This window comes from Choloepus didactylus, chromosome 20 (genome assembly GCF_015220235.1).
Source record: "Choloepus didactylus isolate mChoDid1 chromosome 20, mChoDid1.pri, whole genome shotgun sequence".
In the NCBI taxonomy this organism is placed as follows: domain Eukaryota; kingdom Metazoa; phylum Chordata; class Mammalia; order Pilosa; family Megalonychidae; genus Choloepus; species Choloepus didactylus.
This window is the reverse complement of record NC_051326.1, coordinates 56,989,327-57,002,479: the sequence shown is the minus strand read 5'-3', so window position 1 is coordinate 57,002,479 and position 13,153 is coordinate 56,989,327. Positions and strand designations below refer to the sequence as shown.

Sequence of the window (13,153 nt, the reverse complement as noted above, 5' to 3'; positions counted from 1 at the left end):
ATAGCAGTTAGAAAAGACAGAATTACAGTATTTAAGAACTCCAGGCTGAATCAAGCCAGTCTTATTTCAACATCATCATGTCATCTTCAAGTATTTTTCAGCACAGAGCATGAAATTTGGCTGTTAATAGAGTAAATTAAAGACAAATAGACCTTACTCTTTTGGAGAGTGCTTTTAAAACTATTAAAGCAGCCAAACTCTTTCCTTCAACAAAATCTCTAGGATAAGCCCAATATTACAAATTAGTAAAAATCCGATCTTCTGGCTGAAGCCAATGGAGGAGGAGAAGGAGGATGGTTGCTTAAAGATGCAAAACTGACCCTGAAACGAGTTCGTGGAGCTCCTGGGGTCCTTGATATTCAATCAAGTAATATCTGTGCCAGTACAACTGAAGGCTACCTAGATTATTACGCAAATAGGGAGCCAGTGATTAAATATGAAGACTGTATGCTAGAGGTTTCTAGATCCAAGTCCACACTCCACACTGATGTTATTCTCATACTAAAGTAGCTATTCATTTTCCCAGTCAGTGTGGGTCCAGTAGTTCAGCTCTGAGTCTTTTCGGAGATGACCTCACCCACACCAGTACTTCCTGGTTAAACTTACCTAACTTGCACTTCTGCAGCTTGTCTTCATCCCTTGAATGTGTTTCGATCACATGTCAACATGGACGGATGGACCTCATCTGTGATCTAAAAAGATGTCACTTTGAATTCTATCTGTATATTTATATCAATAAACTCAACCTGTCTTTGTCCTTCATTCTGTCAAATGATTCGATGTAACCAATGAGGACTCTGAACAAACACCAGGTCATAAAACTGATCCCAATTCTGAGTCTTTTGAAATCACAGAATCTGTCATTCAAAGAGAAAAGTTGTAGGAATGGCCTTTATAACATCCCAGGAAAATGGTCTTCAACCTTCTGTTGGAAAACTTCAGGTGATGGGGAACCTACTACAAACGCAGCAGACCTCCCCGTGATGGCTGTCTCAAGCTGTACTGAGATGATGCTCAGGGTGGGAAGGGTTTCATGAAAGAGGTGGGACTTTGGCCTGATGGATGTGAAGTCTACCAGCTTTACTTTTAATGAGTGGCCAAGAGAATAAACTAGAGTGGCAGACTGGAGGAGCAGAGCTGTGGCTACCTGATTTGCAGAGCTTGGTGCAAAATGAACATGCAGGGCAAAAAGTAGGGGAAAAAAGTGCCATTGAAGATACTTACAAAGCTTTTACATTCCTTCCATGTCTCTTTCTACTTGACATGGTGTTTTAAATTTTTTATTTAATGCCATTCTAAGTAAGGAAAAATTAAAATTTTTAATTATTATTATGGATTTTACAATTCATCTTCAATATCTTCAATGTTAGTTTTAAATGCAAATGTCAGAGCATCTAACCTATGCAGAGTTGCCAAAATTACTCAGTTTGTATTTTTGTGGCTTATTCCCCAAAGACGCCTTGAGTTGGCCAGAAGAAAATACAGGGCAGGCTCAGGATGGTTGCAAGGAGGAATAGAGGATCTCTCTGGCATGGAGACTGCTGAAGAAGCACTACTGGGCTTGGAACACTCAGGGGACTAATGGAGACCCTCACAGGTCCCTGACAGCCCCTCTGCATGGAGCCCAGGGCTCTGGGGTCCCCCCTCATCTTGTAGCTGCTGGACTGAAGTGCCCCACCCTAGCCTGGATAGGGTGTGGGGAAGCTGAACCAGGTAACTTCCTTCCCATGGATGGCAACCCCAACCCATGGCAGATGGGCAACTCCCAAGGACCATAAACCTCAGCTGGATATCAGGATAGAGGTGAGTGAGAGGCTTGACAGCATCAGAACACCTGCCAGACTCAGCGAGGTGCTGTCAACTGGGATAGGGGCGGCCACCACCATACTTCATCCTAAGACCATACTACAGAGCACCCACAACCAACCTGTGCCCTCCTAATGCCCATGCCCAGGTGCCTGCTGGATCTAAAGGCAACGGTGGTGTTCCAGTTTGCTAATGCTGCTGTTATGCAAAATACCAGAAATGGATTGGCTTTTATAAAGGGGGTTTATTTGGTTACAAAGCTACAGTCTGAAGGCTATGAAAGTGTCCAAATTTAAGGCATCAACACAAGTATACCTTCACTGAAGGAAGGCTGGTGGCTTCTGGAAAACCTTTGTTAGCTGGGAAGGCACGTGGCTGGCATCTGCTGATCCTGGGTTGTGTTTCAGCTCCTCTCTCAGCTCCTGTGCATTCTTCAAAATGTTGTGCTTGGGATGTTTTATCCTCTTAGCTTCTCCGGAGCAAACTCTGGGCTAGCATTAGTCTGTTTTCAATGGCCATCTCCAAATGTCTCTCTCAGTTGCTCTCCAAAATGTCACTAACAGCTGCTCCAAGTTTCTTCTGTTTGTGAGCTTTTATAGGGCTCCGGTTAACTATTCAAGGCCCACATTGAATGGGTGGGGCCACACCTCCATGGAAATAATCCAATCAAATGTATCACCCATAGTTGGGTGGTCACATATCCATGGAAACAACCTAATCCAAAGATTCCAACCTAATCAATACAAGATTGCATTAAAGAGCATGGCATTTTGAGGGACATAATACATCCAAACCGGCACAGGTGGTCACGGAGTGGGGAGGCCAGGTGGGGCCCAGGACACCAGAGAGCAGGGAGCAAGCAGGTGGGAACCTTCTCAAGGAGGTGGCTGGAGTGGGACAGTGAGGGAGCTGGGACTCCATGCCTCCCAGACACGTGCTCCATCGTCCCATTGCACCTCACAAAACACAAATTCAAAGTGAAAATCATTCAGAATTTCTGGTTGGCAAACATAGGGTATTAAACCCTGAGTGCAGGGATCCTCTGTGCTTGTACTCATCTCTTACCCATGAAGCAGAGGAGACATCGTTTAGGTATGCCATCATATTTGTTCATTTTAACTAAAGATCGTTTATATATGTCATCTCTTTCATTCATTTTAGCAACCCTACGGTATGAAGGTGACCTCACTTTACAGATGGAGAAATGGTCTCCAGTGTTAAGCCATAATGCAATAAATATGATTTTTGAGGTGAGATTCATTTTCGTTGTTAAGAAAGACTGTAAAATAAAGCAAATAGATGCAACTTTCTTGAAAGTGTGTTTTATGTTGGAGGTAACGACCCTCACTATCATTATCAAGTAGTTTTCCGTCCCCCGGAACTGTTTCCCCTCCATGGCATCTCCTCAACTCGACTTTCGTCAAGGATCCTGGGTCCACAGGTGTCAGGGGTGATTTCAGTTTTCCAAGTGAAAGTCCCTGGATATAGAGGGGCATATATTTCTTCTGTGGTCCTAGAGCTCATCACCAAATCACCGGGGACTTCCATCTTATCTGCTGGATGCCCAAATCAGGTTTTGGCAAACGCCTTTCCTATAAAACCACCTCTAGTGCATGCTATGCACACGGTGTTCTTTCTGGTGACAGCTATGACATAACTGGCATATTCTGAGCACTTGCTCTCACCCCTCTGTCTCCTTATCTGGGCCCAGGCAGGGGATGGAAGTTTACAGAGCAAATCGCTGCTGATTTCAAGATGTGAGCAAGTTGCTTGACATTAGATGACAGATTTTAGTTTGCTGTGGAAGGAAATATACTGAGTGCCTGGGGAGACAGATGCTGAGACAGGCAGCACATGGAGTCCATTTCGTAAAACCGAGACGATGGCCTGAAGTAATAGAAAACTCTCTGGAGTTCTTGAGGGTGCTGAAAAAGGGGGTGCCCTCTTCTATACCTCTTTCTGTACTGATTGTCCCTCAGGCTCTCAAGGTCCCAGTCACCACTTATTGCAAGTCATTTAACTGCTCAGATCCTCGTTTTCTTTGTCTACAATGATATAGGCATGAGTCGTATGAATTCACATAAAGCACCTAGGGCAGTATGTTACTACTCTTTAGCCCTCTCCTTTGCTCCTTGAGTATGGATTGATTTCATTAGACTACTCACTGGGACCCAGGCACACCATGCACCGTGACATCCGTCCCTGGGTTCCTGCACTTTCCTCTTTAAAGGGACACCCCAAACACTGTCTTTCCTGGCCCACCCCCACACCATGCTCCCTCCTTCCCTGAAAACTCTGACTCACCCTAGGAACTCAGTCCCCCTGGACCAGCCCTCCGTGGCTCCCCAGCCGGCTCCCCGGATCCCTGGAGAAATGCCTCAGCCAGGAGCCAAAACCACAGGGGTGCAGGGCCAGCCCCTGCTTTCTGTAACTCTGTGATTTTGGAAAATCTACTTAATCTCCCTAAGCCTCAGTGTCCTTATTCATAAAGGAGTGATAATGCTTCTCTTGCAGGGTCGTTATGAACACTAGATGAGATGAGATATTTTAGTTGCATGACGGGTAACAGGCACTCTATGGATATCGACCGTTGCCTCTTTCAAATGTTATTCTCCTTGATCCGCCCAGCAGCCTGGGAGGTGGGAAGCATTTCTTTAGAGATGAAAACACTGAGATTTGGGGGTAAAAGGAAAGGCCGAAGCTTACCCAGTTAGCGAGGGGCTGAGTTCGAACTTGAACCCAGGACTTCAGACTTTAAATCCTGCATGTTAGCCGCTGTCAATTTGCAAAATTATTGCAGAACGATTTAGTAGGCTCTCAAAATCTCAATCAAACAGAATGGTATGGGATTCTGATTTTTTAAGTTATTTATTTATTTGCATTTTATGCTGGGGTTTGGTGAAGAACTACCCAGAAAAAAAAAGCAACAAAACTTTTATTTTAAAAGATAATAAGTGGATCTAGGTGTTGTTGCTTTCTCATAGCTGAGTATCCAGAGAGTTTTCTTTGGCTGCTCTATTTGTGTGGAGCTTGAGACCACCAATATTGCACAGGCACTCGGGAAGCCCCAAAAAGCCAGGTACTTCTGACACATTTATGATGTTGCCTGAGCCCCAGATCTGTGCATAGAAATAAAAATGGTACAGAGATTACATTTACAAAGCACTTTATGGGGTACAGAATTTTTGCAGCAGTGCACTTCAGTTGTTGTAAACCAATCACCACTCCTGTGGGGTGTGTGCGTGTGTGTATGTGGGTGTGGGTGTGGGTGACCAGATGTCCCTGCCCCCTTGGCTTTACCTTTAAGCTCACTGTGATGTCCTCTCTCCCCAGATTTGGCTCCATACCTTGCCCTTCCACTTCTGAAGTCACATCAGGTATGACTGTATCTTGAAGATTCTGGATCTGACTTGAAAGCAAGCCAGCTCTCAGAGCATCATTCCTGACAGATTTCTTAATTAATCTGCTCAGATTGTCAATAATGTAATTCACTGTTGATTTCGAAACTAGTTATACGAGCACTGCCACTGCCATTGTGGGAAAACATCTGAATAATTCAGCTAATGGATGGGAAACTCACCCAGCTTGCCGGGGCACAGGGAGGGAGCAGTTCATTCGAATGAGATGAGCTCTAGTAGGGTGATTCCAGCAAATTCCAGGGAGCAGGGGGAGGTTGTCATATTGCTAGGGGCAGCAGCTGCCTGGTTTAATTATTGTCATTTTGGTTTTTGGAAACAAGGACCCGGCCCCACACCCTCGTAGGCAGAGGCCATTAACACCCTCTTGAAAAAGATTGTGGAAATTCAGTTTAAAGGATGTGAGATAGTGGGTTACTGACTATGGGTTATGCTCACATGTTGATGGGCCTTCTTGGCATATAACTGTATTTTTTATTATGATTTAAAATATGTGAGTTTAGTAACAAACTCATCAAAGGACTCTATAAATGACTTTTTTTTTTTTTATTAGGGCAATTTGGGTGTTTCTCAAAACATACTTCCATGGATAGATGTGACATATTTGTGGTGACCACCCTTTTTACACCAAAACTTGGGGCTGTGAATCTAATTACGTGAAGAGTATTATTACATAAGCATAAAAACTCAATCACTTTTAGTTGTATACTTAACATTTTGTTTTTATTGAAAAGATTAAAATTATATGGAATTGAGCTGTTATGCAAGATTTTTTTGCTAGAGTGGTTAGAGTTTTAACACCCTTAAGTGCAGATGAGTTAGTGCTTAGATGTAAATGTTCAGAAGAATTATGGTGCATTGGATAGGAAAAGGCGAATTCAGTTGCGTTTATCTGCAGAGACTCACACTATTCTTCTGTTTCCCTCTTTCTTCTTCTCCATCCTCGATATCTTCACATACATGAGAGCTTGTGCACACACACACACACACAAGCATCTACATGCAAACATATGTCTTTCTTGGGGACATCCCTCCCAAATTTCTATCCTCGAGGCCTTCAAGAGGAGGAGAAAACAAGGCATATTCAGTTCTGATAATTGAGAAACACTGACAAAATTCTAGCAGGGGACATTTGCTCTGATTAAAACACGTTTCCCTATATTTTTATAACTTAAGGGTTGATTTTACATCCTAAACTAGATTGGAACCCCTAAAGGACAACATTGCCTTTTGGGAGCTTAGTGAAAAGAACGTCAGCAAATAATTTTGGAATGAATCAATGAGAGAATCACAAACGTGATGTTTTTAAATAAACTCTGGCTTTCACATGTCCACACTGTCTGTGGTTCCTAAAGAGAGAACGTGTGTAAAGCATTGCTTGATTAGGATCAGTTTTAGCTGCATGTAAGAGAACACTGCAGGAAACGGAGGCTCAAATGAGATGAAGGTTTCGTTCTCTCTTACAGAAGAAGTTTGAAGCAGGCATTCAAGAGCTGGAGTGGCTGCAAGAGACCCAAGCCCAGATTGTCTTACTGTTCACCCATCCAAGTGCTTGCTTTCTCAAGGTTACCTCGTGGTCGAGATATTTGTGGGAGCTCTAGATATCATATCTATATTTCAGAGATCAGAAAAGAGGAAGGGCCACCAACCCCTTCTGCTTTTATTAAGTGACCTTTCTGGAAGGCCCTGCCTCCCCATGCACATATTTCATCTTGCACATCCTGGCCAGGACGTAAATGGTCATACCCAGCTGCAGAGGCTGGGAAACATAGTCTTCTAGCTGAGCACAGATATTTGGAGGTTCTGTTACAGGGAGGAGGGGCGACTGGATATTTGGTGAGAGCTGATAGGCTATGTCCCAAGACCTAACCAATGCTTTAGAATAAGCAGTTATAATTTTATGAAACTACAAAAGTAATCCCCATTTTCACCAAGTGTCCAAGTATTTTGAATTGAGAAAATGATTTGGAAAAAAAAAAAAAAGGATTGTTTTATGATCCCTAAGACTGGAGAGACCCATCATGGCTTTCACTTAATCAGTCATATTTACCATATAAACTCCCAGCCTCTAATCAGGGAGACCAACTGGTGATAGATGCTCTCAGCAGTGGTTAGCTATTGTGACACGTCCCTGAGTTTTCTAAGGTCATTGGTTATTTGGAGAATGCTTTGCCTTTTATTGAAAAATCATTTGTTATGTTACTTATGTGCATAATGCTAGCACTCTCTGATCAAGTATTCCCTGGGAGTTTAATTTGTAAATAATTACTTGACAGCTGAACTGGCTGGAAAACTCTGAATATGCGGGGGCAGAGGCAGATCCCGGAGAGGAGCCTTTAGCTGAAAGGTCGAGTACCTGAACGGCTCCAATCGCAATTTTTCATCTCTCAGCAGTTAGCAGCTAATAAAGTCCCTAGTTAAACAAAAACAACTTCTTAGGCTCCTGAGCAGTGGACACACTTAGCTGGTCGTTAGCAGAGGTGCTGGGAGCAGCTGTCTCTCTTGGAACGCTGATGAAATGCTTTTCCCTGTTCACTTCTGCACACCAGAGGATGGAGGAGAGGACAGATTTGTTCTTTGTGCAAGTAGAACTGGGGGTTGTTGGTGGGGAATGGGCTGGGGGAATCAGGGTGGGCGTTTCAGGAAGGAAGTCCAAGCCAGCTCCTGCCCTTCTGCCCTTCCTGGATTCACCCTGGTTTTTACCACTTTAGCTCTAATCCAGCGCTGATGCTTCTGTCCCCACCTTTTTCTGAGTGTGCCATGCTCTGGGCATCCACACCTGATGTCCTCTCTGCGGTGAATGACCAGCATTTCCTTCCTTCCTCCCTTCTCTAGATGATTTATTTCCCATTATTTATTCAGAAGGGTCACTGATCACCTACTTAGTGTCCAGTTCTGTGCTACACTTAAGCCATGTACAACAGCGAGAGGACAGAAGTGCTTATAGAGCGCTCTGTCCAAGGGCGATACAGACAAAGCCAGTATCAGTTAACTCTCGACAGCACTCACTCTGGGCCAGATACTGTTATTAAATCATTCAAGGCTCACAGTAACCCCATCAAAAAGGAATAGGCTCAGACACATGATGTAGCTTTTCCAAGGACACATGGGCAGTAAGTGGCCAAGCGAGAAGTCATACCCACGCAATCTAGCACCAGGCCCTACAGCCAAAACCATGCAATCAAACCAGGCCACGACCATCCAGCATGATAGGCACTTCCATGGCTCAAGCCCAGGAAGCTGAGGGTGCACGAAAGAAGGGCACCTTCTCTCGTCTTGGGGCCCAGGGAAAATCTCCCTGAAGATGTCAATTCTAAGTTGAGATCTGAAGAACAGGTAGGAGTCAACCAAGGGTAAAGAACCAGAGAAGGGTATTCAGGCAGCTGGGACAGCAGGCGTGAGATCAGTGTGCCATTGGAGAAGGAGAAGTAGCCCAGTGTGGCATGAGCATAGAATACGGCGCCTGAGGAGTGGGAAGGATTCAGGCTAGAGTGGCAAGTGGGTTAGCATCGTAGAGGGGGATCAAAAATCATGGAGAGCCATCAAAGAGTTCCACTCCATAGAATAAGTAACACGATCACACTTGCATTTTAGAAAGACTGTTATTGCTACATTGTTGAGATGGACAGAATGGGAGGAGCAGCTAGAGTGCTTGAGGCAGGGAGATGGGTTAGAAAGAGGGTGTGCTATTCCTGCAGACATAGGATGGTAGTTTGAATGGAGGTCATAGAGACGAGTGAAGGGATTCACCCAGTAGTGTGCTGGGGCTGGCTCCTTCCAGGCTTCAAGAGCTGAATCTTACGTTTTCGGGAATTTTGGAGCTGTTTGATAAACACAGCCACTATTCACTATTCTTTAGGGTCCCCTTGGGAGCCTCCTAACACATTCTGCACACATGCCTCATAGCACTTTTTCTCTCCTGTTATTTGTGCCTGCCTTTCCTTTCAATCTGCAAATACCTCCATGGCAGTGACTGGCTCATTCATCTCCAGAACATATTTTAGCACAGAGTTAGTGTGCATTATGCATTTGAACAAATGAATGAACACATGAAGGGTGTTGCTTTCCTACATTTGTCTCTGCTCTGCCGTTGGCATGAGCCCACCCTCACTCCCCAGGCAGAGCACTTTGACACTGATAAACCCCAAAATGCTTTTGGCCTCACAGCAGCCTGAAGCTGCGGATGGTAGAAGCGATTTCTTGTACAGGAATGGGTGTAGAGCTTGACGCTGAAACCTCTGTTGAGAAACTACTTCAAAAAGGCTACTTTTGAAAGAAATTACTTTTGAAGCTACTTTGAAAACTACTCGATAGTCGACTGAGCTAAGGAAAATGTACCCGAGGGAGCTGGGACAGACACATCAAAGGCATTCTGAAGGACAATTTGGAAAGAGAATCTTATGCCCGATCACCTCGGGAGAAAGTTGTCTTTGTAACTGATCTAAATCGAGGGCAATAGGGCACAAGGACATCAGATTTGTTTGAAGAAAACAGCATCCTGTTAGTCTTGGAAAATAATTGCACAAGCCACCGAAGTGCCACTTCCTCCCCTTCCTCCCCCACACCCTCAGTGCCAAATAAGACTTTGTACATCAAAGATTCTTTGAGTCCCATGTCTGCCTTTCGGTTAACCATTTGAGAGCTGATGCTCAGATGTCGATATAAGTAGGGTTGCAGACAGCCCTCTGCCCTTCCCCTTTGGTAGCTGGGACCTCAGTTTTCTGGTGCTCCCTGTCTCTGTGGCTCACTTCCCTGGGCTTGCTTTGATAATTTTTCTAGACTCCAAGAGTCAGGGACCTGAGTTCATGGGCTATCTCTGCCATCTCCCCTGGAGCCTGGGTAGATCATTTCTGAGCCTTTGTCCTCCCTTATCTGTAAAATCAGGGCTCATTCAGTTTGCTTGCCCACCTCACGGAGCCTTGCAAGATCAGAGGAGGTGATTCACTCTAAACCACCACACAGTTGAAAGCAGATGTTCTTGTCATTCCTTGATGCTGTGGCTGGTTTCAGTTCCCTCATATTTTGTGGGAGATAACCTAAGGCCCCGAGATGGATCTGTGAGTAGAGCCCCATGCTCCTTCTGCTCTTTTACTCTGTGCAACCTTTCTCATCAGCCTCAATTATCAACCCTGTGTCAGGCAAATAATCTAATAAGAAAAATGACTAGCATCCATTCTACTATGGATTTCTATCCAGGAAACACAGCCACACCCAGAGACCCACCCTCTCCTACTTCCCCTTACACCCTCTGTCACTTAGTTTTTTTTTGTTTTTTGTTTTTTTTTTTATAATATCATAGGATGCAATATAATAGTAAGGAAAGAAAACAACACCACTACCAAGAATCCCATATCCCTCCCCTATATCCCCCTTTCATACACATTTAGCTTTGGTATATTGCCTTCATTACATTTAATGGAAGCATATTACAATGTTACTGTTGTCCATCGACTCCAGTTTGCTTTGGTTATGTTTTTTTTTCCAAAATACCAGTCATTTGTTCTCCCACATGTAAAAACATTTTAATATTTGTACATTTAGTAACAGTCTTTGGCCACTCCAGTTTTTGTCAAGTTATAGCAGTATGTGTTCTTTTAGAGTAGCCACATTTAACTATGCAGTTGTTTTTCTCTCTCTCTTATAGTTGAATACACTACAAAATTAGATAGTGCATAAGCCTTTGTTTTATACTCTCTATTGGTGTGTGTATGTATATATATAAACATATATATATATAAAATACATAGCAATGGCTATATCCCAGGGACTAGTCTAAGTGATTTGCTTATATTAACTGATTTAATCCTCACAAAAACTCCATTAGGCAGGTACTATGATTGTCCCCATTTTCAAAAGAGGACACTGAGGTACAGAGAGGTTAGATAATTTGCCCAACGTCTCATAGCTAGTGCATGACAGACAGCATTCAAATCCGAGGAGCGTGGTTTCAAACTCTGTGCACATGTGGCTTTAGAGTGTTTCAGACAGAAGCCCATGTGCCTCCTGCATGTGACGGGTGATGTAAAGGAATTTCAAGGTTCTGCTGTGCTAGTTGCAGGCCCAAACCCATCATATTGTCATAAGCCTGGCCTTGGACCAGGTCACTTGCCCCTGGGAGGTTGAGACGAGACTGAAAGCAACAAGGATAGACACCAGCCCTCTCTCTACCCCTCAGGTTACTGCCACAGCTGTTCTCCTTGGCTGCTCTGGCTGTCGTGGTCTCCCTGCCCACTGCCCTGTTTCTACTGCACAGCTGGCGTGGGGATTGCAGCCCTTTGCCCGTCCTGGAGGGTCTGGCCTTACACAGATCTCAGCTTTTCTCCGTGGAGCACTTAGAACACTTCTTAGAACCCGACCCTAGGGTAGCCAGTCTCCACCAGTTTTCCAGCCCTTTCCCTGGGGAAGGTCATTGTTTACGTGATAAACTCCAAAGCAGTTTCCCGGGGGAAACAGAGAACCCTCAGATCTGCATTTGCTGCACTTGTTTTCATGTCCAGTGGTTTAGCTGGGGGGACAGAGATAGACCCAAGAAGGAATTATTGTGATACACTCCAATAAACATTTAGAGGTGGAGCAAGACTCCCGGTAAAGGAAGACAAAGTCTGAGACTATCCCCCCACCTACCCCTGCTCTGGGAAGCCCCCCAGCCCTGAGGTCCATCAACAGAGTTGGCACTCCTTCAATGTGTATCAAATGAATGCATGCCTTAGAATGTCCCACCTTCCCCAGGTTTGCTCAGCCATTCATTCTTCATTTAATTAGATTCTCATTAAACTCTCAGTGTGCACCAACTTGTGTCAGGCCCTGAAGCTACAGAGATGATTTAGATTTATACACTGCCTCGAGGAAGCTGCATTCCACACCAGAGATGGACAGAGAGTCAGAGAGTCATTTTTCAATGAAGTGAGCACAACAATGAAGATGTGACAAGGCATTTTGCCTGGTGGATGCAGGGGGCAGGGTGTGGGAGTGGGGGAAGACCCCCCAAGAGGAGACTCTCAGGAGAAGAGAGATAAGTTCCCCTAGGTCTGAAGGGAGACTGCTTGTGAAGGCCACAGTGAGCAGACTTTTCCCGACGGACTCTATTGTCTCTCTCAATACTATTTTCCCACTTAAGTCTCTTCTGGCTTCTGGGGTGACACTTGGACTGGGGGAAAGAACATTATCACTAGAGGTTGACCACCAGACTTCTCTTCCCTTCTTTCTCCTGGAGAAACCCATGTATCTTCTTTCTACTGTTCTTTCCTCTTGTCAGCATCTTCCTAGAAGGCTCAGGAAAATGGGTCTTAAGCTCCACTCCAGTCCCTTGGAGTCCATGAAACATTTACTTTAATGCATTCTGAACACTTCTCCTTACTGATATCACTTCACTTCACTGCCCAGTGGACTTTGAAAATAGCCTGCTTTCAGTAAGGAAAAGTGCTCCTTCAGTGCAGGTTCAAACACAGCCCTCAGCTAGAACAATTTTGAAGGGCCTTTAAAATGCAGATGGTCTCCTGAATAGGTTTCAGGTCCCATATAAATCAGAAGCCATTCCAAAACAGGGAAGCCCATCTCCAGAAATCTGGCCCTCTACTAGCTTGCAGAGCCGCTCTTGTATACCTGAAGAATTGCATATTTCTTTATATCCTATTTGATTTAAAGATGTCTGGAATGGCTAGGACTTAAGGTAAGTTACTTCCGAAGTTGAATTCTTGGAGAACAAGCTCCCACAGTATCATAAAACTAAGTGGGACTTGGATTTCACATTTGGTTCAAACTTTCGATTTTATAGGTAAAGAATCTCAGGTCAGGGGAAATTAAATGATCTTTGTGAAGTTAAAACCACTAGTGAAATGCAAAACAAGAACTCAGTGACTTACCTCTCAGCCTCTACATTATATCCATTAGCCTCAGAGCAATAACTTTTAATTTAATTTACCGGGAAGTTA

General features: G+C 44.3%; 1 long non-coding RNA gene across 1 annotated transcript in view; it reads left to right on the top strand.

Annotated features, from left to right (window-relative positions):
- The first annotated feature begins 2,967 nt into the window (after positions 1 to 2,967).
- LOC119516709 overlaps positions 2,968 to 13,153 on the top strand; it is a 32,072-nt gene continuing 21,886 nt past the window's right edge. Inside the window, exons 1-2 of the long non-coding RNA XR_005213355.1 lie at positions 2,968 to 3,056; positions 5,140 to 5,183. This is a non-coding gene — a long non-coding RNA (uncharacterized LOC119516709). The remainder of the gene's footprint in view (positions 3,057 to 5,139; positions 5,184 to 13,153) is intronic.